General features: G+C 55.1%; 2 long non-coding RNA genes across 2 annotated transcripts in view; one reads left to right on the plus strand and one right to left on the minus strand.

The window, feature by feature from the left end:
* LOC131280669 (uncharacterized) overlaps positions 1–19,985 on the minus strand; it is a 34,474-nt gene extending 14,489 nt beyond the window's left edge. The window contains exon 1 of the long non-coding RNA XR_009188391.1: positions 19,569–19,985. This is a non-coding gene — a long non-coding RNA (uncharacterized lncRNA). The remainder of the gene's footprint in view (positions 1–19,568) is intronic.
* Positions 5,320–10,204, plus strand: LOC111759581 (uncharacterized). Its single transcript, XR_002793518.2, has 3 exons — positions 5,320–5,528; positions 9,625–9,789; positions 9,969–10,204. It is a non-coding gene; the product is annotated as an uncharacterized lncRNA (long non-coding RNA).
* Positions 19,986–20,807: the final 822 nt, after the last annotated feature.

Raw genomic sequence — 20,807 nt, forward strand, 5'->3', positions numbered from 1 at the left:
ACACGCGCCGTTCCCCAAACCACCGCTCCCCCCCTTCAGCCTGGCGTTGTCACCTCCGGGACTGAAGTGGCTCTTAGCAAGGGCGACAACGGCCTTGGCCTTGCCAAAGCCAACGCTCCATCTCAAGGGGTCCCCGGGCACCCCTCCTCTGTGCCCACGGCCGTCCAGGGCCCGATGCTGGGCACATCTCAGAAACTTGCGCCTATGCACCAGGAGGTGGGTGAGCCAGGATGAGAATTTTGGAAATAACAGCTGGCAGGCACTGGCAAAAGTTTCCCTCTAGGGTAGACAACAAGGGATGGGCAATTTCAGTGTCAGTACACCTCGCTCGGTTGTGATCCACCATGCTTAACGATAAATATGAACTAATTCTAGCCATCTTATCTTTTTTCTTTTTAGATTTATTTATTTCTCTCCCCCTTCCTCCCCCCCACCCCGGTTGTCTGTTCTCTGTGTCCATTTGCTGCGTGTTCTTCTTTGTCCGCTTCTGTTGTTGCCAGTGGCACTGGGAATCGGCATTTCTTCATGTTGTGTCAGCTCTCCGTGTGGGCAGCACCATTCCTGGGCAGGCTGCACTTTCTTTCGCGCTGGGCGGCTCTGCTTACAGGGCGTACTCCTTGTGCGCGGGGCTCCCCTACACGGGGGACACCCCTGCGTGGCAGGGCACTCCTTGCGCGCATCAGCACTGCGCGTGGGCCAGCTCCACACGGGTCAAGGAGGCCCGGGGTCCGAACCGCGGACCTCCCATGTGGTAGACGGACGCCCTAACCACTGGGCCAAGTCCGCTTCCCTAGCTGTCTTATCTTGTCTCATCTTTTTACCAAGTTTTCTTATTATTTCCTTCTTCCCCTCTTCCTGCCCTTTTGTGTGTGTGTGTGTGTGTGTGTGTGTGTATACCACATTTTATTTTATTATTATTTTTTAGTATGTTCTTTTTTTTTAAATTTTTTTTATTGACTTTGTAATAATATTACATTAAAAATATATATGTGAGGTCCCATTCAACCCCACCCCCCCACCCCACCTCTCCCCCCCCCCCCAGCAACACTCGTTCCCATCATCATGACACATCCATTGGATTTGGTAAGTACATCTTTGGGCACCTCTGCACCTCATAGACAATGATTCACATCATGGCCCATACTCTCCTCCATTCCATCCAGTGGGCCCTGTGAGGATTTACAATGTCCGGTGACTTCCTGCCCTTTGATAAGCGTATTGAATTGTCTTTGTTCCCGTCTTTACTTGTTGGAAGTTTTTCTTTCTTTTTCTAGGCTCCTGGTGATTATCCTTGAAAATGTTGAGGCAATGTTTACACTTGGCTTTTCTCTAGCAACATCAAGAAATCTATCTGTCACCCGAGAAAGCAGGACCCGAGCCACGTCCACTTCCCTCCTCCCGCGCCGCCCCACCCCTCCTCGAGTGCGGGCGCCTCGGGGGCTGCCCCTGTACAGCCTTACCCCGGCGGCTCCCTACCGAGCCCAGGGAGGCTGTCCTGGGGGTGGGGGGCCCCTCTGTCTTGGACGCTGGAGCTCCTCCCCCAGCAGCTCCAGAGAGGGGAGCTGTGGGTGACAATTCCCTGGATGACCCGCCTCTGGACATGTCTTTACTTTGTCCTTCACTTGAGCAAGAGCTGGACCAGTGAATTCATTAGATGGTTTCAGCTGCCAATCACAGAATATCAGATTGTCAGGCAGGAAGCAATTTAAATACCCACCAAAATGGAATTATTTCAAATACAGTGAAGTCCTATGATTGTATTTTCTACAACCAGAAGGGGAAGAAGGAAGGAAAGAGAGGAAAGAAGGTGGGGGGGGGGGGTATAGGTTACATTCACTGTCAGGGACATACCTTCTAGAAGTATTATTTAATGGAAAATCAGGATTCGCAATACCACGTGCATGTGACCCCATCCGTGTAGACTTCCATAGTCTCGTGGTTAAGAGCGTGGGTCTGGAGTTGGACATCCTGAATGCGAATCCTGCTTTATGGGTCACTCACCCAGTTTCTCAAGTCTGAGCATCCACTTCTGACACAAGATGGACTCTTCATCCACGGAATGGGGCGGCTACTGCTCTTCCAGAACCCCTGTGCGCACCCCCCTTTCCCTGCGCTCCTGCCACGGGGTGGTGCCACGTGGCCAGTTCCACCCAACCAGCGGAACCAGTAGGAGCTTTTGAAGGCCAGTGCCCACCTTCCAGCTGCCTACTTCTCTCTGGTTGGAAGGATCAGAAGCTCCCACTGGCCTGAGTCCCTGAGTCACTGGAGCAGAGACTTCTCCCAGCCCCACCCCAGCCTGCTGGCCTTAGACACGTCAAATGAGCCAGAAGAGGCTTACGCACTATGTGTTCAGCTTCAAAGGTAAGGTGTCACTGAGCCTACAGCAAGCTACTCCAAGAAAGAGATGAGCTCAGGAAGGTACTGGATGGTGCAAGTCAGAACGAAAGAGATGATCTAGAAACTTGGGGCCTGGCAAAATGAATCCTCCCAACTATCCGAAGATTTATCCAGATAGTAAGACAAGGAATTATACAGGCTCTGGGGGAAGATGAGATCAACGGCATGGCCTCTACTTAGTCCCATGCCTCGCCCCAGGGAGAGAGAGAAGAATGCGGGTGAGAGAGGAGAGAACAGCAGGTGTGAGAACTATGTCTCGAAAAGAGTCTTGCACATAGATCTGATGGAAATAAAATGCATAGAAGCCCACTAAGTGAGGGGGTCGGACAGCCAAGTAACTAGACTGGACTTTAAAAGCCTGTGACTATTTGATACTTTAAACAATTCTTTGTTCCACTGAGATAAAACACAGATTGGTGGTTGCCAGGACCTGGCGATAAGGGGGAACAGGGAGAGACAGCTTAATGAGTCTGGGGTTTCCTTTTGGGACGATGAAAAGGTTTTGGAGCTATAGATAGAAGGGGTGTTCACAAAACACTGTGAATGTGCGAAATGCCGCTGAGTCGTACACTTTAAAATGGTTAATTTTTTTTTCCCTTTTTTATTTATTTTCCCCTTTATTTTTTTTAAATGTTACATTTTAAAAATATGAGGTCCATCACAACTATTATACACTTATTGTTTTGTATGTTTATGTATGAATGATATAATTCAATAAATTTAAAAAATATATATGAGGTCCCCATATACCCCCCGCCCCCCTAAAATGGTTAATTTTATGTTACACGAATTTCTCCTCAATAAAATACATATATTTTTAAAAATTGTAACTGCCCCTGGCCCCCCCAATTTGCAGCAAACAGGAAGTGGGCTGGGAAAGCTGTGCAGGAGGATGCATTCCCCAACGTCCAGTGCAGATGTGGCCAAGGAGCATAACGGAAAAGGATGAACTCCGAGGACAGAGCAGGGACCCCAGAGAACACGGGGCCCCACCCCCTGCAGAAACAGAGTGAGGGTCTGAGTCCCTCGGGGCAGAGGGCGCTCCCCGGGGTCTGCCCAGGGGAATCTCAGAACTGCTATGGAGCAGCGGCTGCCGGGTCTCCCGCGTGTCCTCTCCGTAGCGGGGCTTCCCCCAGCCACCCGGGCAGCGGCAGACCATTGCCCTTGTCCTTCACGGGCCTTTCAACCAGGCACAACTCGTCCTAATCGAGAGACCACCACATGTCAGCAGCAGCTTTGAGCTCAGGGCGGCGAATGCACAGTACGACAACGACCATCTACAGTGAAGAGCCCAGAACTTCCACGTGGTGGGAAAGGAAGCAAAGGGACACTGGGTGGCCAGAAGGGAGGCCTGGGAGAGAGGCGCCGCTAACCATCAGCCTTCCACAGGCTCCTCACCCTCCCCGACTTGCTTGCAGTGCAGTGGAGCTGTGGGCTCAGTGTTGGCCAGTGGACTCCAAGCAGCACGGGCCGTCCCCGCAGCAGGCAGCGCGTGTGAGTCAGCCCCGACGGCCAGGCCTCCGTCCTCTGCCTCCCCAGTGAGGGCAACTGCAAGGTGCTGCTGCTCCCACCCACCCAGGGCCCGAGTGCAAAGACCTCCAGGCCCCAAAGCAGCTAAACAGTAACCGAGCTCACATTATACACACAAGGCATTTAGAAGACGGCCTGGCGGATCAAAACAGCCAGCACTCACTAGCCTGGAGACTTAAAATTAGAGGTAGGTAGAGCGTCACGACTTAGTAATTCTTGTTCTCATTGGTTTGTTCCCAGTTTTTCTCCTGTGGCAAACAAGGTTCTATGACTACCCAAACATGCGCACTGGGCATCCGTGTAAATAGTTTTGTGGGGCATGTGCCCAGAAACGGGGCTACAGGAACGAAAAGGCATACACGCTGGCTCAAGCAGTTGAGTGCCTGCTTCCCATCTGGGAGGTCCCAGGTTCAGTTCCTGGTGCCTCCTAAAAACAAAAACAAACAACAAGTGAATAAACAAAGAAAAAAAATCACACATACACACAAAAAAACAACTCAGGGGAGCCAGTGTAGCTCAGTGGTTGAGCACCAGCTTCCCACATACAAGGTCCTGGGTTCAATCCTGACCCCAGTACCTCAAAACAAAACAAAACAAAACAAAAAAAGGCATCCACACTTATACATATGATTCTATCAAATTGCTCTCCAACGGTATTACGTATTTGCCCCAACACTGGAAGAATAACAATTTCTCCAAATGCCTTCCATAACTGGATGACATCAATTTTTAAATCGGTCAGTCTTATCTGAGTGAGAAGATGATACATTGTTGTTTTAATTTTACTTCTCTGGTTATACTAGAGAGATTTATTCTCTGTTTAAAACCTTTGCCCATTTTTAATTGGATTTTCCTTTTTTATATATAGGGCTCTTTTTGTATTTTTATGATATATTAGGAATTCAAATTCTTGGAGGCAAAGAATAATTGTTCAAAAAAAGGTAAAACACATGATTCTTGGGCAAATATAAAATCAACACGAGTCTAAGATTATATTAAACTATCTGGTCAATAGGGGAACTAGTAAGATAGTTGAAAAGAGTTCCCAGGGGAATTTGAAGGTCAGGCGGAAGCACAGGTGAAGCGTTGCCGCCCTGCGTTTGCTGACAGGTGCAGAACTGGGTAACACCGTCGCGGTAGCTGAACCCCGCGCTCAGTGCAGGACGCGTCTGTAATCGCACCCCTGCCCCTGCTGGGGTGAGCCCACGCGTGAACAGCACCTTCCGAAGTTGTTATTTTTAGCTCGGGTGTGGCCCCACTTACTAGGGCCTTGAGAAGTAGAAGAAATGTGGCGGAGCAAGAAGCCGGAAGTCAGCGAGGCCGAGGAACAGCCCCACGGGGTCACCACGTGGCCGGGGTGCCCCAGCGCGCAGGCGCCGTCGCGCTGGCGGCTCTGCGGGACCTTATCTAAGAAACCTCCAGGCCGAGGTCACGGAAACACTCTGAGTGCTTTCGACTAGACGTAGGCTCGTCGTTCGCGTTGGCGTTCCCCAGGATCCATCCCAGCCCTCCCCGCGGGCCCTCCCCGGGGGAGCCGCTCAGCTCCCGCCTGCTCGGGCCGCGCCCTGCCCCTCCCCCGCAGGGGTTCAGGGTCTCCTAAGGTAGGGCAAGGTGGTCTTCCCCTCTCACCTGCTGATCCCACTGCTTTAGGATAAACTCCATGCCCTGCTTCCTTCCCGCCTTCGGTTTTGAATATCAATGACCTATTTTGAAAGTCAAAAATCCCCAAATCCCTTTAGGTGGTCCAGTCTTTTTCACGGTGCTGCCGTGGTCTCTCCAGATGACCGGGAAAGTGGACGGGAGCTTTCTCTCACTCCTGTGCAGTGTCCATTTTGGGCTCTCTGTTCTTTTCCTTTGGGATATTTGTACATACTTGCAGTAATACCTGCAGTAATTTGAAATGACTGCTTTGATTACTGTAAAATTTCACAACCTACAAGGACAGGTCCCGACTTCTTGTTTTTCCGGCTCTTCTTGGTCATGTCCATTGCCATGTGAATTCCAGAACCCGCTTGTGAAGTGCCATGCCAATCTCATAATTTTTTTTTTCATTTTTCTTGAGAGATTTAGTCTCAGCTTCCTTGTGTGTTCTGTTACTCTTGTGAATGGGATATTTAAGACTCATTACTTCTTCTAATTTGTGATTGCTGGTAAATAGGAACACCACTTACTGCTGATGAGAATCTGGTGTCAATCTAATGCTTGTTCTTTTAGGAGAGGCCTCGTGCTTTTATTTGCTGGTAGCTTTTAGAATGTTTCTCCCTCTCTCCTGGATGTCCTGAAATTCCATTATAAACGATCTTGGTGTGGAATATCAAGATTTTTGTTTTTGTTCTTTCCTGTATCCTGCCTGGCATTTACTGAGCTTTTCTAATCTGAAGACTCGCATCTTCCTTTAGTTCTAGGAAATTCCTGCTTAGTAGATCACTCCATATTAACTCCCTCCCTTTCACTCTAATATCTACTCCTAGGACCCTCATTAGTTAAAGGAGGCAATGTCTGGATTTGTCCTCCTTGTTTCCTGATGAGAAGCCAGTAGTTAATTGTGTCATCATTCCCCTTTATGGAACATGTCATTTTTTTTCTCTGACTCTTTCAAGATTTCCCCTTTTTCTTTGGCTTTTGGTAGTTTGACTGTGACTTACCTAAGCAGTTTAGTTTCCTAGACTGCTTAAAACAGATACCGTGAAATGGGCTGGTTTTATACAATGAGAATTTATTAGCTTACAATTTGAAGCCAAATCAAGTGTCATCAAGACAATGCTTTCTTCCCAAAGACTGTCAGCAAGGGATCCTTGGTTCCCTCGGCCACATGGCAAGGCACATGGCGGCCATAGCCGGAGGGGTCTCTCCCTCCCTTCCAGGTTTTGTTGATTTCAGCTTCTTGCCACTGTGAGTTTCTCTCTCGCTCTATAGTCATCCCATTTACAAAGTGCTCCAGCAAGAGGATGAAGACCTACCCCGGCCATGCTTACCTCATCTGAAGTCACCTCGTCAAAAGTTCCTACTTAGAATAGGTCCACACCCACAGGAATGGATTAGCTTTAAGAAGATGATTTTCTGGGGTATATACAGTTTCAAACCACCATGCTAAGCATGTTTTTTCTTGTGTTTAGCCTACATGGGATTTGTTGAACTTATTGGATCTGTAAGTCAATATTTTCCATTGATATTGGAAAGTTTTCAAAATGTCAAAATTTGGTGTTAAAAATACAGTATGTTGATTTGAATTATTACTTTTCATAATTAGTTGAATTCAAAACTTCAAGTTTTTTCCTGCTCCCTTCTCTCTTTTCCTTCTAGGACTCCAATTACATGTATTTGGGCTACTTGACACTCTCATAGGTCTCTGATGTTCTATTTTTCCCCCAATCTTATTTCTCTCTTTTCTTTGGGTTGAATAATTTCTATTTATCTTCAAGATCATGGAATTGTAGTCCAAAAAGTGAATTTTCATTTCAATTATTGTACTTTTCAGCTCCACCATACCCATTTTTAAAATAATTTCCCTTTGTCTGTGAAGATTCCCTATATACATACTCATTGTTACCATATTTTCATTTAATTCTTTGAACATATCTTTCTTCAATTATTTGGGCATATTTACAGTAGCTGCTTTCAAGTCGGTGTCTGCTAAATCTAACATCTGGATCCAATCAGAGTTTGTATCTATTGACTTCCTTTTTTTCCTGAGTTGGGACACACATTCCTGTTTCTTTGCTTGTCTAATAATTTTTGGTTGAAAACTAGATGTTGTAGGTGATACATTGTGGCAACTCTGGATTCAGGAGCTAAATCAGGGAGATCAGCAGGGGCCAGAGTATACCAAGAATCACAGGTGTAGAAAGACATGGGACTCAACAGTCTTAGAATTCATCAGAACTTTCACAATGCCATTTCCTCTTCCCAAAATGAATTTCCCTCACCAGTCTTCCAGCCAAATCCTTCTCATCATGCTCAACTTGGCTTAAGAATCAACCCTTAGGGAAGTGTCCCCAGCTGTCATGACCAGGTTAGGGTCCCTTGTTAAACACATTTATAAGGACTTACTACAACTGTAGTGATTATGGAAGTATTTGTGTTCTTTCTTCTTTAGTGTCTATCTCCCCCACTAAGTTGGAAGTGAAAGGAACCGGCTGACTTACAGGGGAGCTCAATAAATATTAGCTGAATGAATGAATGTTGCCCACTTTGCCTCCAGGGCATTTTTCCAATGTGCTGTCTCACTAGCAACACATAAGAACACTTGTTCCCTGAACCCTCAGTGGTGCTTACAATCTTTCATAAGTAATTTCTGTGATCTTTTTATAAGCTTTTCCCATCTAATAGCTGAAAAAATGCATTTCAGCTTAATTTGCATAATTTGAGGTCAAACCATTTCTTGGATATATTGGTGTGGTAGGTTGACATATGTGCCCCCCAAAAACACATAATTAATCTTAATCTGCATTCCTGTGTTTGTGACCCAATTATAAAGAGGACCTTTTGAAGATGTTATTTTTAGTTAGTGTGTGGTCAGCTGAAGCAGGGCGGGCCTTAATCTGGACTACTGGGGGCCTTATAAAGAGAAGCCAGAAGTCACAGAGGCATGAGATGCGAGGTCGAGATGCCAGCCAAAGAATGCCAAGGCTTGCCAGCAGCCATTACCAGATGCTGCAGACCCTGGGGAGAAAGCAAGCTTTGCCGTATCTTGATAGCCTCAACACCTTAAGCCAATAAATTCCTGTTGTTTAAGCCAGTCCATTATGTGGTATTTGTCATAGCAGCCTGGCAAAGCTAAGACAACTGGCAATTTGAACTTTCTGTTCTGTAGATTTCCTTTCCATCTACATTGTAAATATTTTGTTTTTATTGGTTTGCAAGGGAGTTTTTGTATATTTGGGAAGCGGATATGGCTCAACAGAGAGAGTGTCCGCCTACCATATCAGAGGTCCAAGGGTTCAATACCCAGGGCCTCCTGGCTTGTGTGGGGAGCTGGCCCACATGCAGTGCCAGCCACGCAGGGATACCCCTGTGTAAAGGTGGCCCCGGTGCAGGGAGTGGCCCCTGCGCAGGGAGAGCCACCTTGCGCAAAACCGCAGCCTGCCCAGGAGTGGTGCCGCACACATGGAGAGCTGACGCAGCAAGATGACGCAACATGAAGAGACACAGATCCCCAGTGCCACCTGATGAGAATACAAGCGGACACAGAAGAACACACAGCAAATGGACACAGAGAGCAGACAGTGGGGGAGGGGGGGAGGAGAAGAGAAAAAAACTAAATCAATCTTTAAAAAAAAAAAGTTAGAGCTGTTTTTGCCTTACACCTATTTTTCCCAGTTTTTTGTTTGCCTTTCAACTCTATCTATATTTTCCCCCCACACGGACATTTTAATTTTTATCCAGCAAAAATTTCCCTCATTTCCTTCATCATCTCTGCTGTGAGCAACATGCTTAGAAGGATTTTTCTCCACCTCAAAATTATGGAAATACCTATATTTTATCCCATTCTATTCATGGTTTCACTTTTACCTTAAAATTCTTAATCCACCTCAAGTATATTTTGACACAGAGAGGCAAGGATCTAATTCACATCATTTTTCAGAATGGTTGCCAGTTGTTCCAACCCTTGTAAGACATGTACACACAAACAGAGCAACTTATACCTTCATCTCCTCCTCATTTTTCTGGTTTGTTTATTGCTTCGCCTTTGGCCAGCTCGGGCAGGTGGAATCAGATGGTCCTTCACCTTGGGCTCAGGCTGGGTGTCTCTTGCCTCCTACCCTGCGGCTTCTCTGTCTCAGGACATGTGGGGACACCTTGGCCCTGCACCTCACTCCAAGACCCAGGAAGTCAACAGCCCCACAGCCGCCTCGACCAATGGTGAGCAGAAACTGATGCACCACGGCTCCCCCACTACCCCTGGCTGGGCGGCTCTGAGATGTATTTCATAAGACGTCCCAGGGCTCCCAGAGGATCAAGTGCCAGCCACCTGCTGCAGGGACCACTTGAGAAAGCTTTCTTACATAGGTTTCCCTTCTACCCTAATTCTTTCTCCCTAGGATCGCGTCCTAGGCAAGAGTCTGCCTCCAGGGGAACCGGGCTAAGACACGTGCCATCATGGGGAGACAGATGATGAACATAAGCTCACCATCAATGAACATAATAGGTGCTGTGAAGAAAGAATACCAGTTGACAGGATGGATGGTGACTCTCCATCTGGGCAGTCCAATGTGGTAGCCACTTGCCCTGTGTGGCTATTTCAGTTTAAATTTTAATTAAAATGGGCTAAAATTCAGTTCCTCAGAAACACTAGTCACATTTCAAGTGTTCCCAGCCTCATGGGGCCAGCGGCTCTGGTAATGGACAGCACAGTGACCGTGGCCGCCGTCACAGGAAGCCCCGCTGGACAGTGCTCCTTTGCATTACCAGGTTCATCTCTGCTGTTGTGTGCAAGATTGTACGTTCCAGAACGGCAGGGTCGCTATCTGTCTAGTTTTCCTCTCTATGTCCAGCAACTAGCATGGGGACCCGCACAGGAGCAGGTACTAAGAAAGTTTACAGAAAGTAGGAAAGAAAGGCGGGGGCGGGGAACAAAGGGCCGGCCTGCACTGGGGGGCTCCCGGTGGGGCCAGGCTGGGGGAACCCTCCCCCGAGGGGGAGTGGGGGCTGCCCGCCACACCCTGTCCTTGGGCGATTTCACCAAGGAGGGAGCAGAGGCTAAGCAGCTTGTCTCCCTCCACAGGCCTGGAAAGCAGCAGCCAGGTCCCGCGCCCTGGTCCCCCGCTGTGCGCGCGTCCTGGTCGCCCCCCCCTCCCCCCGGTGCGTGCGCCCTGGTTCCCCGCGGTCGGTCCCCCGCCGTGCGTGCGCCCTGGTCCCCTGCCGTGAGCCACGCGTGCGCCCTCGTCCCCCGCCGTGCGTGCGCCCTGGTCCCCTGCCGTGCGTCCCGCGCGGGCGTCTTGGCGTCGCCGGCCGCCCTGCACAGGGGCAGATGGCGCGCGGGCCCGCCGCCGAGCGCCCGCGCTCCCTGCCCGGTCGGGGCCTGACCGAGCCTCAGCTCTCGCCGTCCCTCTCGTCCGGCCCCGCCAGCCGCCCACCCCGAGCGCCTCTGCCACCAGCTGGAGGCCAGGCGGGCTTCCCGGTGGCGCCCCCGCCCCGGAGGTCGGCGCTGCCCCGGCGGGGGGACAGCAACCCGGAATGGGCGGGCACCCACGGCACCCCAGGTGCTCGCGAGGAGCCGCGCTGGAAAATATGACTGGCGCCCTCCCTGAGCGGGGCTGGCTTTTCCATTGCTAATTCCCAAGGAATCCGGTGAAGTAGTGGAAAGAGCCGGGACCTGGCAGCGGGAACCTGCTTCCCGCCCCGCCAGCCCTGGGTCCCCGGCCTCACTCTCCCTTCGCGGTGCCCGGGGTCCCGTCCAGCTCCAACGCGCCACGATGCCCTGGCCTGACGGGGGCGGGGGCGCGCGGAACAGCTGGGATGCGCTCGGCTGTCTTTGTGGCTTTGTTTTCCAAATGTGTCTTCCAGAGGGAGGAACTGCCAACCATGACTTCCAACTTCACTTCAGATTCTGTATTTTACTCTTCAGGAGCACAAAGTTCCCGGGAATTCACAACTGCCCTCCCCCCTCTTCCCTAACCACTCCTTTATGGCTCCGTTTTGTCCCTGGGACAGCCAGATTTCCAGCAGACTTGGAAAATATGCCATTGGCCCCAGGACCCTGGGGAGTGGGGGGCGGGCAGGTCTGCTATCATCCTCACCCACCCTGGGGCCTCATGCTTTTGCACCCCCCATTTTACAGCTATTCTACCTCCTGCTAGAATTCGGCAGCCTTCATCATCACCTCCTCCAGGAAGCCTTCCCTGACCCCACAGCTCCAGCCAGGTGCCCTGCGCCATCCAGAGCATGGCGCTGGCCACCTTACACCTTCCTTCCCTCTCAGCCCTCCAGCTTCTAGAGGCAAAAGTGGAAGAATCTAAAGAGCTCTCCAAGACCCTCATTTAACACCCAGGGAAAGTGAGGCCCAGAGAGGCCCCAGGCCACCTCCTCCGAACCTCTTGCTCCTGGGCCTCTCAGGTGGCAGAGCTGAGCTCCCCAGCGCTTTGGTAGCAACGGACCCCCGTGTGCTCACACACACAGAGTCCCCCTCACACATATACACACACACACATACACACACAGCGTCCCACACACACATGCACACACACACGTGCAGGGTACCCCCAGACCTGGGCAGACTTGGGGACCCAGAGGACCTCCCTCCCACCCACCGCCTCTGTGAGACCCTGCCAGACAGGCTGCAAGGCTGGGCCGGCCAGCTCCCGGGCTGGCACCCCTCTCCCAGGGCAAAGGAGTCCAACTCAGATGGCCAGAAGGCGCTGGAACCGCCTGCTGGTGCACACGTGCGCCTGAGCCAGCGTCGACCTGCCACCTGGCGCGGGTAGTGAGTGAATTGTCTCCTGCCTTTTAGGGGCACGCAACAGGCAGGCGAGGGCGGGCGAGGCCAGGCGCTGACACCCCACTTTGGCCGGCACATCCTCGTCTGGACGTAATTTAGCCACAGGCAGGTCCACGTTTGTATGGCCACTTCCACGGCTTGTAAGACCCTGTTGTCAAGCTGTTGTCAAGCTGTTGTCGCTGGGACGGGCGTGCCCCTGGGGTGCAGGGGCTTTGGCCCAGCCAAGGATAACCCCGGGGAGAGGGCCAGGTGACAAGGGGAAATGCTTATGCCCCGTGGAAAAGGCAGGATGCTGAACGGCAAGGGGCTGCCCCTCGGGGCCAGCGCGGCCCCAGGAGAGGGTGCAGGGGCTCTCCAGGGGACAGCAGCCCTCTCTGGGTGCGGCCGGGAGGGGCGAGAACCATTTTGTTCCTGAACATTTCTAGGATTTAAAACACAAACGCAAGCCAAGCAGGATGTGTGAGGGGTAGGGGGTGAGGGCACGGTTTGGGAAGCGGGTGACGGAGGCCGGGACCCCCGCCCGCCCCGCCGGGCCCTGCGCCTTCGCTCCCGTGTCCTTCCCAGCCTGCCGCGCTGCGGGGACAGTGGCGCATTGTTCGCGGGACACCCCGGGCGGCGCAGCGCCCTCGGGGCCTGGCGCGGGCCCGCCGCGATTTGCATGCGCTCCAGTCACAAAGGTTCAAGGTCAGGCGCGCGGGCCGCCCGGCCCCGGCGCTGTTCTTCCGCCCGGCGGCGGGAACTCCTCGGCTCGGGCCCGGCCGCCCCGCGCCTGAATGGCCGAGCGCCGCCGCCGTCTGAGGCGCTTTGTGTCTCGGCCGGGCCAGCTGGGCCCGCCAGGGACGTGCCAGCTCCGCCGGCGGCGCCCCCGCGCCAGCGCCCCCCGCCCATGCTAATCAGCCTGGCAGCGCGTCTGGGCCGCCGCCCGCCCCGAGCCCCCGCCGCCCCTGCCAGGGCCCCCCGCCCGCGGCCAGCAGCGCCCCAGCCTTCCTGCTGCCAGGAGTCCCCACGGCCCCTGCCAGGAGCCGCCCCGGCCCCGGCTGCCAGGAGCCCCCACTCCCACCCTCGCTGCCAAACGGCCAGGCCCCCCGGCCCCGGCCCCCTCCTCCCTCAAGCGTCTCCCCGCCCGGCTGCCAGGGGTCCCCGCGGCCCCGGGAGAGCCAAGGCCACGCTGGGAGCCGAGGGGCAGCCGGCCGGGCTGGGAGGCTGAGCCCAGGGCCCTGCCTGGCCCAGGGCCCGCAGAGCGTTCCCTGGGGCCTGGGCCGGCCGGCCTCCGTGTCCCCCGGAACAATGCGGGCGGCTGCACTCCGAGGTCTGGAGAAGCAAGCAGGCCTCAGCCCGCCCCTGGGATGCAGCGTCTTCTGCAGCCTCGGTGACCTGGGGCCACCCGCCCCCCCTGACTCTGGGTCGCTGTCCAGGTTGTTTTGGGGAACTCCAGGGGCGGATGTGGAGGCCGGGGGGGGGGGGCGGGGGGCTGGTCTCCCCAGCATGGCTATTACAGCACACCGTCACTCCTGCCACCCCGTCACAGTCCCGGCCACACCCGTTATGAGGGTCCACCTCTAGACTGGGAGCTTCACGCGGGCAGCGACTTCTGGAGCCCCCGGCACGTGGCAGGCAGGGGCAGTTGTCGACTTAATCAGGGAGATAGATGGCAAGCATCGAGGGGGCCGCCTGCGCCAGGGGAGGGGGCCAGGCCATGGCCCTGGGGTCTCCAGGACTTGGAAAGGGGCACAGAGCCTTTCTTGGGGAGTGAGAGCTCCTGGGAGAGCCCCACTGTCCCCCAGGAACGTCCCCACCCCAACCCTCCGGGGAGGCGGGCAAGTCCTTGCTGAGAGAAGGCCTCGGTGCCCCCCGGGGCTGGAGCTGCCAGGGACCCCCTCTTCCTCAGCATCCGTGTTAAGCCATCAACCCGACCTGGCGCCATGGGGGGGCCTGGAGCTGGGGCGTCATTCTCCAGGGTGCAGCCATGGGGGGTCCTGGAGTTGGGGCGTCATTCTCCAGGGTGCAGCCATGGGGGGTCCTGGAGTTGGGGCGTCATTCTCCAGGGTGCAGCCATGGGGGGGCCTGGAGCTGGGGCGTCATTCTCCAGGGTGCAGCCATGGGGGGACCTGGAGTTGGGGCGTCATTCTCCAGGGTGCCTTGCTGTGGGAGGTTCAGCAGCAGCCGGGGCTGAGCTGGGTCTCCTAGACAGGAGGGACCAGGTGGGTGGTGGGATGGGGTGCCAGAGAAGGGGCGCCCAGCCCTGGACGGCCCTCGGGGGGTGCAGAGCCTGGCCTCGGGAGCCAGACCCGTGCAGGTTCACGTCCCTGCCCAGCCCTCCCCCGCCGTGTGATGCCGGGGGGCCCCCGGCTCCCTCTGAGCTTCGCCCCTCGCGGTCCTCGCTGCTCTGAGAAGCTCTTAGCCCTGGGGGTTCCACCCCTGAAGGCCCGTCTGCCTCGATCACTTCAGCTCCCCTGTGTCCCAGCGCCACGCCCCCTTGGCCAATCCCATTTCTAGCTGTTTTCCCATCGTAGGGGATGCCCTTCTCCAGCCTGCCCCTCTTCTATCCTCCTCATCCTGTAGGAGTCCATCCAAATACCACCTCCTCCAGGAAGCCGTCCCTGACTGCTTCCACCTTCCTCCTCCCACCTGCCTAGGTTCTCGAAGCCCCACAAAGGAATTTAGATCCAATTCCACCCGGCGATAGGGAGGCACTGAAGGTCGTAAGCCGGAAGCAGTGACCCAGGCTCTCCCCAGAGGCCGCTGAGGGAGCCTGCAGACAGTGCTTCTCAGGCATCTCGAATTCACAAACTGGTCACATTTCAAAAGGAAATATTGCCCCCAACTTTCTGTTTGTCCATCTTGGGACCTTTAGAAAAATAATTCACTATCATTTCCTTTTCCAAAAGGATAATTTTAAACCAAAAAAAAAAAGTAGGAAGACTATCGCAGAATAAAGGCCACTCCTTCAAGCTGAACAAACGTGTCTTCGGCAGTCACTGACCTCACTGTCCTTTTTGTCAACCCACTCAAACAGGGGAAAACGGGGTCAGGGCCCGCCCCTCGGGGTGGGTCCTCCGTGTGGCAGCCCTCCCTGCTCGGACTCTGCTTCCCGGCTGGTCCCGACTCCACCAGGGCCCTCCCCTGGCACTGCCCAGGGGCCGACCAACTGGGCGCCTGGACGGTCACTGCAAGGAGGGCCAAAGCCCGCAGATGACCCACGGCTGGACCCTGAGATGGAGGGACTTCCAGGAGACCAGTGAAGAGGGGACAGAGCCCAGATACCCCTCTGTCTGTCTGCCCAGCTGTGGGACAAGGAGCATGAGCGCGTGCACCGACCGAGCCAGCGGAGCCCCTTGCCAAGTGGAAGGGAGGCAGGGCCGGCGTGAGCAGAGTGTCTGTGCTGAACCTTGCAGAATGTTCTAGCAAGAGGTGCCCCTCCCTTCCAAGAGCAGGCTGTAACAGGGACATTTACTGCTGGAAGCACGGACACTGTGTGGAACTAGCGCTGAAGACCTGTTCCCAGCCTGGCCTGGCTGGTCACTGATGGCGAGTCAGCATTGAAGAAAAAGGCCTGTGGCCCAGAGAGGAGACAGCTCCTGCCCAAGGTCACACAGCTAATTAGTGGCAGGATTCCACTGGGGAAAAATTGCTCTGTCAGGTTAGATGATCTTGGTTCCAGCTTTCATTGGCCTTGAAATCCCTTTGTTCAGAACAAATTTCAAGCTGTCCTGTTTCTCAGCGATTGCACGCGGCGGCGTGGTCTGAGTTGACGTCCCACCAGGATTGCGCCATGCACAGTGCTCAGCCCTCATTTGAGCCAGGCTGTGCCGCCTTCCTGGCCTGGCTGCCCGAACGTGCCGTGGCTCGGCCCCCACGTCAGGCCCCGTGCTGGGGACTGAGGGCAAGGAAGACGTGGCGCTTGCCCTGGAGGAACTGACAGCCTGGTGGGGGCCCCAGGGTGACTGAGCTGAGAGCAGTGGCCCCCTGAGGGCCCTGCAAATCACCCTGTGCTGCCGTGAAGGGGGGCATGGGGGGAGGAGGCTGCAGGAGGGGGGGTTCCTTAAAACACCACCTCATAAAGGGATTCTGCTTTATAGCAAAGCCGGGCCCAAGGCAGCTGACCCAATCGTGGATGCCACTTGCCAGGCCAGCAGAGGAGACGCGGCCCTGGGGAAAGTCAGAAGGCCTTCCACACCCTGCATCAGGGAAATGGCGCAGACTCCCCCGAGGGCCAGCAAACCAGGGGCTAAAAGGACTCAGTGTCCCCCCGGGGCCACGAGGATGGAGTCTGCCCCTGGGTCAGCGCCCAGGGGTGCAGGGTGGTTGTCTGCCAGAGGTCAGTGGCCAGGGCCTCCTGCCCAAGGGGACTGCCCAGCAAAGACAAGAAGAGAGGGGTCCAGGATGGGCCAAAACCCCCGAATCTGGCTCATCGCCAGAGGCGTGGCCTTCCGGCTGTGACACGTCCCATTTCAGGTAGAACTAAGACTCGGCTGGGGGAAAAGGCACCTGCACGCCCTCACGGCCCGTTTGCCTTTCCTGGAGAGGTGACCACGGAGCTCCATGCAGGAGGATGTTTGTCACCTGGCTGGCCGACAACAACGCCTTAGACAAGGAAGCCGAGCATGGGACAGCGGACGGTGGAGGAGTCGACAACCATTTAAAAGCTACCAGAGAAGCCTGTTTAAGGTGGAGGGAGTGAGTTCATAGCGTACTGGTGAAAAGGCAGATTTTAAACATGGTGTCTGTGTTGAGTACAGAGAAGAAAGGCTGGACAAATGTCTACCCCAGTGTCCACTGCGGTTTCTCTGAGTTGGGATTCTCTGTTTATTTTCTCACGGGTGCTTTTCTGTGTTTGCACAACTTTCTACACTGAACATGTATTCTGTTTGCAATTCAGAAGAAGAGAGGGGGGTGTGTGCTCATGGCCCAGCAAGAAAAGCCAAGTTCAGATAAAGATCCACAGTGACTCACTGCTTCCCCAAAGCAACCAAAGCAGGTTTCTCTCTCCCAGCCTGGAAATGATTACAGAAAATGCTGGAGATGCAAGGTGTGGCTGGGCCCCCTCCCCTCCCCAGAAGGGCCATCTCCAAACACCTGGGCAGGGTCACCTGCAAAACGCTGGCTGCATGGGCGGGCCTTGTCCCACCCAGGAGTGCCTGGGGCCAGAACCGAGGAGAGATCTTTTTATTGTATGTTTAGTATTCTTGGGTCACTTCACTTTTTAACACGTTCATTTACATATCTTTTAACTTGAGAAACATCATGTGAAGAAAGAAGGAATTATAAAAAGCATGAGTGCTGATATTCTTTGACTCAGCAGTTCCACATCTCTGGGTTTATCACAAGCAGTTTTCATGCAAACACGCAAAGATTTCCCTGCACAGAGGAATGAAGGAAGCGGGGAAGAGAGGGAAATTGGAAACAAAACAAATGTCCAATAGTAGCATATGGGTTAAATAAAGTAGGGCACCACCCACCAGAGTGCTGTGTGCAGCCATTTCAAATACCTTGCAGAAAACACTCAAGTTCTAGAGCCATGCCAGAAAAGAGTTGCCAAGCAGTATTTACAGTAGGATCACATTTTTGCTTCAAACATATAATTGTATAAAAAGGAACGAAGAATGCTGAAATGTTAATGCTGGTGATCTCGTGCGATGGAATATCAGGTTATTTTTATTTTCTTATGTTTTTTCAAGGTTCCAAATTTTCTGCAATGAATATGTAAAGCTTTGCAGTCAGAAAAAAAAATCTGTTATTTTTAAGGCCTCCACAACGGTATCCAGTGTTAGCCCAATGATGTAAAAATCTCTACGTTTATAGAAAAAGAAAGACTCGCGCCCCACGCCCCCCACCCCCGTGCTGCTCTCCACCGTGGTTTGCGTGGTTGAGACTCTGGAAGGTTTCTCATTTTCTTACTAAAGCCTTTCCAAATTCCCCACCTCCAGGATGTTTTGTTATGCGGTTAGAGAGGAGGGGGAACGACCAGAAAAAGCTGCTCGGCTTTTCTAAATAAAAGGAAAATCTCCGCAACTCGCTGGGCTGCGGAGCGCCCCCCGCCCCCTCCCGCTCAGGTCACGCCCGGCTCGGAAGCCTGGAGGGCGGGACGTGGACACCGCACCCCTGGCCGCAGACCCCAGCCTCCCCGAGGCCCCGCCCCTTGAGGCCCCGCCCTCGAGGCCCCGCCCCTCCCCGCCCACTTGCCCAGGACGCGGAGGCCGCACCACCCTCCGCCCGCGCCGTTGGAGGCGGGCGCGCGGAGACCCCGCCCCTGGCCGCGCAGAGGCCACGCCCACAGCCCCGCCCCGGCCCCCTCCTCCCGGCGGCGTCGCTGCGTCCGCACCTCCCGCCGCGCCCTCCTCCGGGCTTCCGGAAACGGCCGCGCAGAGGCTCCGCCCCCGGGCCTACTAGGCCCCGCCCCAGGTCCGCCCCGCGTCCGCGTCGCTCGGCCGCGCTTCCGGAGCGGGACGGAAGGAGCCGTGGGCGGAGCCGGGCAAGGCCAAGGCCAAGGCCAAGGCCAAGGCCGCCCGGGCCGGGGTCGGGGAAGGGCGCGGCTCCCCGGGGACGGCCGCGCGCGCTTCCTCCTCCCCTTTTCGTCCGGCCCCCGCCCTCTCGCGGAGACGCGGCCTGGTGCCCGGAGAGCCGCGGGGCCGGCGCGCCCGCCGGGGGCAGAGGGGCGGGCCGGGGGCCGCCTGGGGGCGCGCGCGGCGGCGCCACCCCGAGGGCAGGGCGGGGAGATGGAGGGCGCGCACAGCGGGGTGCGGGGCCGGCCCTGCCCCGAGCCCCAGGCTTCCCGCAGCACTCCACGCACAGCCCTTGGGCAGAAAAATGTCTTCAGAACGGAGGCCCCCCCTTTCAGCTGCCTCCTTTTTTGGGGGAGGAGACTGAGGCCCCGCGTGGGGGCGTCGGCGCGTCCCAGCCGGGTTCTGCCTCTTTCTGCCGGTGGGAGCTGTTGCTGGTTAGGCCCCGCGCCGGTGAAGCCCCCCAGGCCCGGGAGTGAGAGCCGCGGGCGTTTATTGAGCACCTCGGGCGGCTGGCGGGCGTCAGCTCCTTACTGCTGGCAGGCCTAGGAGGCTAGGAGGGCCCTTACCTGCAGTCATTGCCCCCCACCCCTTGTCACCGATAAGGAGGCGGAGCTCTGAGAGGCAGCTTGCCCAGGGCCACGGGGGAGTCAGTGGCAGAGCCTGGATTGGGCCCTAGATCCCGGATTCTAAGTCACACTCACCAGTCGTGCTAGCCTGGTGTCCTGTGATCATCGTCTCCTTTCGGCGCAGAGCTGGTTGCTGCCTGGCCCACGGCAGCAGAACGGTGCTCCCCAGAGCTGAGCCCCTCTCCCTGCTCAGAAGGTGCCAGCACCTGTGAGCTCTGCCCCAGCTCAGGAGGATGGGCACCCTGCTTGCTTTGCTCTGGTGCCTGGGAAAAGACGGCCCCCTCCTGAGCCGAGGGGAGGGCGGGAAAAGCGGGTGGTTCCCAGGTGGCCCATCTGATGGGTCAAGTCTGCTGTGCCAGGAGCGTGAGGCCAGGAAACCTGCCTGAGTGACCACAGCCCAGTGTATCCACACACGCACAAGCACGAAGACTCCAACCCCCACCTACCCTGAGCAACCCCGGGTCGCCTTGCCATCTCCTCCCGCCCCTCTCTGGGGAGATGCCAAGGGGACAGTTTGGGTTTTCCACTGTTGTTCACTATGTGTGGCTTTGCAGTTGGTACACGAAGGCTCCTCCTGGCTCCACGTGACGCTCGCTGCTGGCAGCAGGGAGGACACGAGGCCCCTGACCCAGCGCGGCCCAAGGCCCAGCTCAGCGCGCCTGCCGGAATCCAGATTTTCTAGCCTCTAAATGTACCTCAGAGAGGAAGCTGAGCATTTGATTTTTTTTTTTTTTTTGGCTCCATATTAAAGAACATAGCATGGGAACTGGACAGGCCCCTCTGTAAACAGAAAACACATGTTTTCGGAGCGAATGGGCTTTTCCTTTCCTGGTTTCTTCTGCGGACAGAGGCCTTCTTAGGCCTGCTGCTTTCAAGAACAGGGAGGCCCTGGGACCCAGGGTGGGTGAGGAGGCCATTGATCTTTGCCCCAGCTCACGGACCACGTCCACCTCCAGTGGGCTGGGGGACAGGGTGGCAGTGGGCCCACTGCACAGGACCTGGGTGGGGGTCTGTGCTGTTTGCACCCTCCAAGCACAAGAATTGTCTTGGGTTTTACCTGAGCTGGATCCAGAGGAGACCACGTTTCTTGGGGCGCTCCAGCAAAGACCTCTAACTCAGAAGAGCGGCCAGAACCTGATGTCTGCAAAGACCAGACACAGGAGAGCTCAGTGCCCGCTGCTGTGTGGCCTCAAAACCATTTCTTAACCTCTCTGAGCCCCAGGTTTCTCTTCTGTACTCGGTAGTTGAGGATGGCATAAAATAAAGGGATTAGCCCTGTCAGACACAGACTCAGAGACTCTTAATAAATGCGAG

This window comes from Dasypus novemcinctus, chromosome 12 (genome assembly GCF_030445035.2).
Source record: "Dasypus novemcinctus isolate mDasNov1 chromosome 12, mDasNov1.1.hap2, whole genome shotgun sequence".
NCBI classification, from domain to species: Eukaryota; Metazoa; Chordata; class Mammalia; order Cingulata; family Dasypodidae; genus Dasypus; species Dasypus novemcinctus.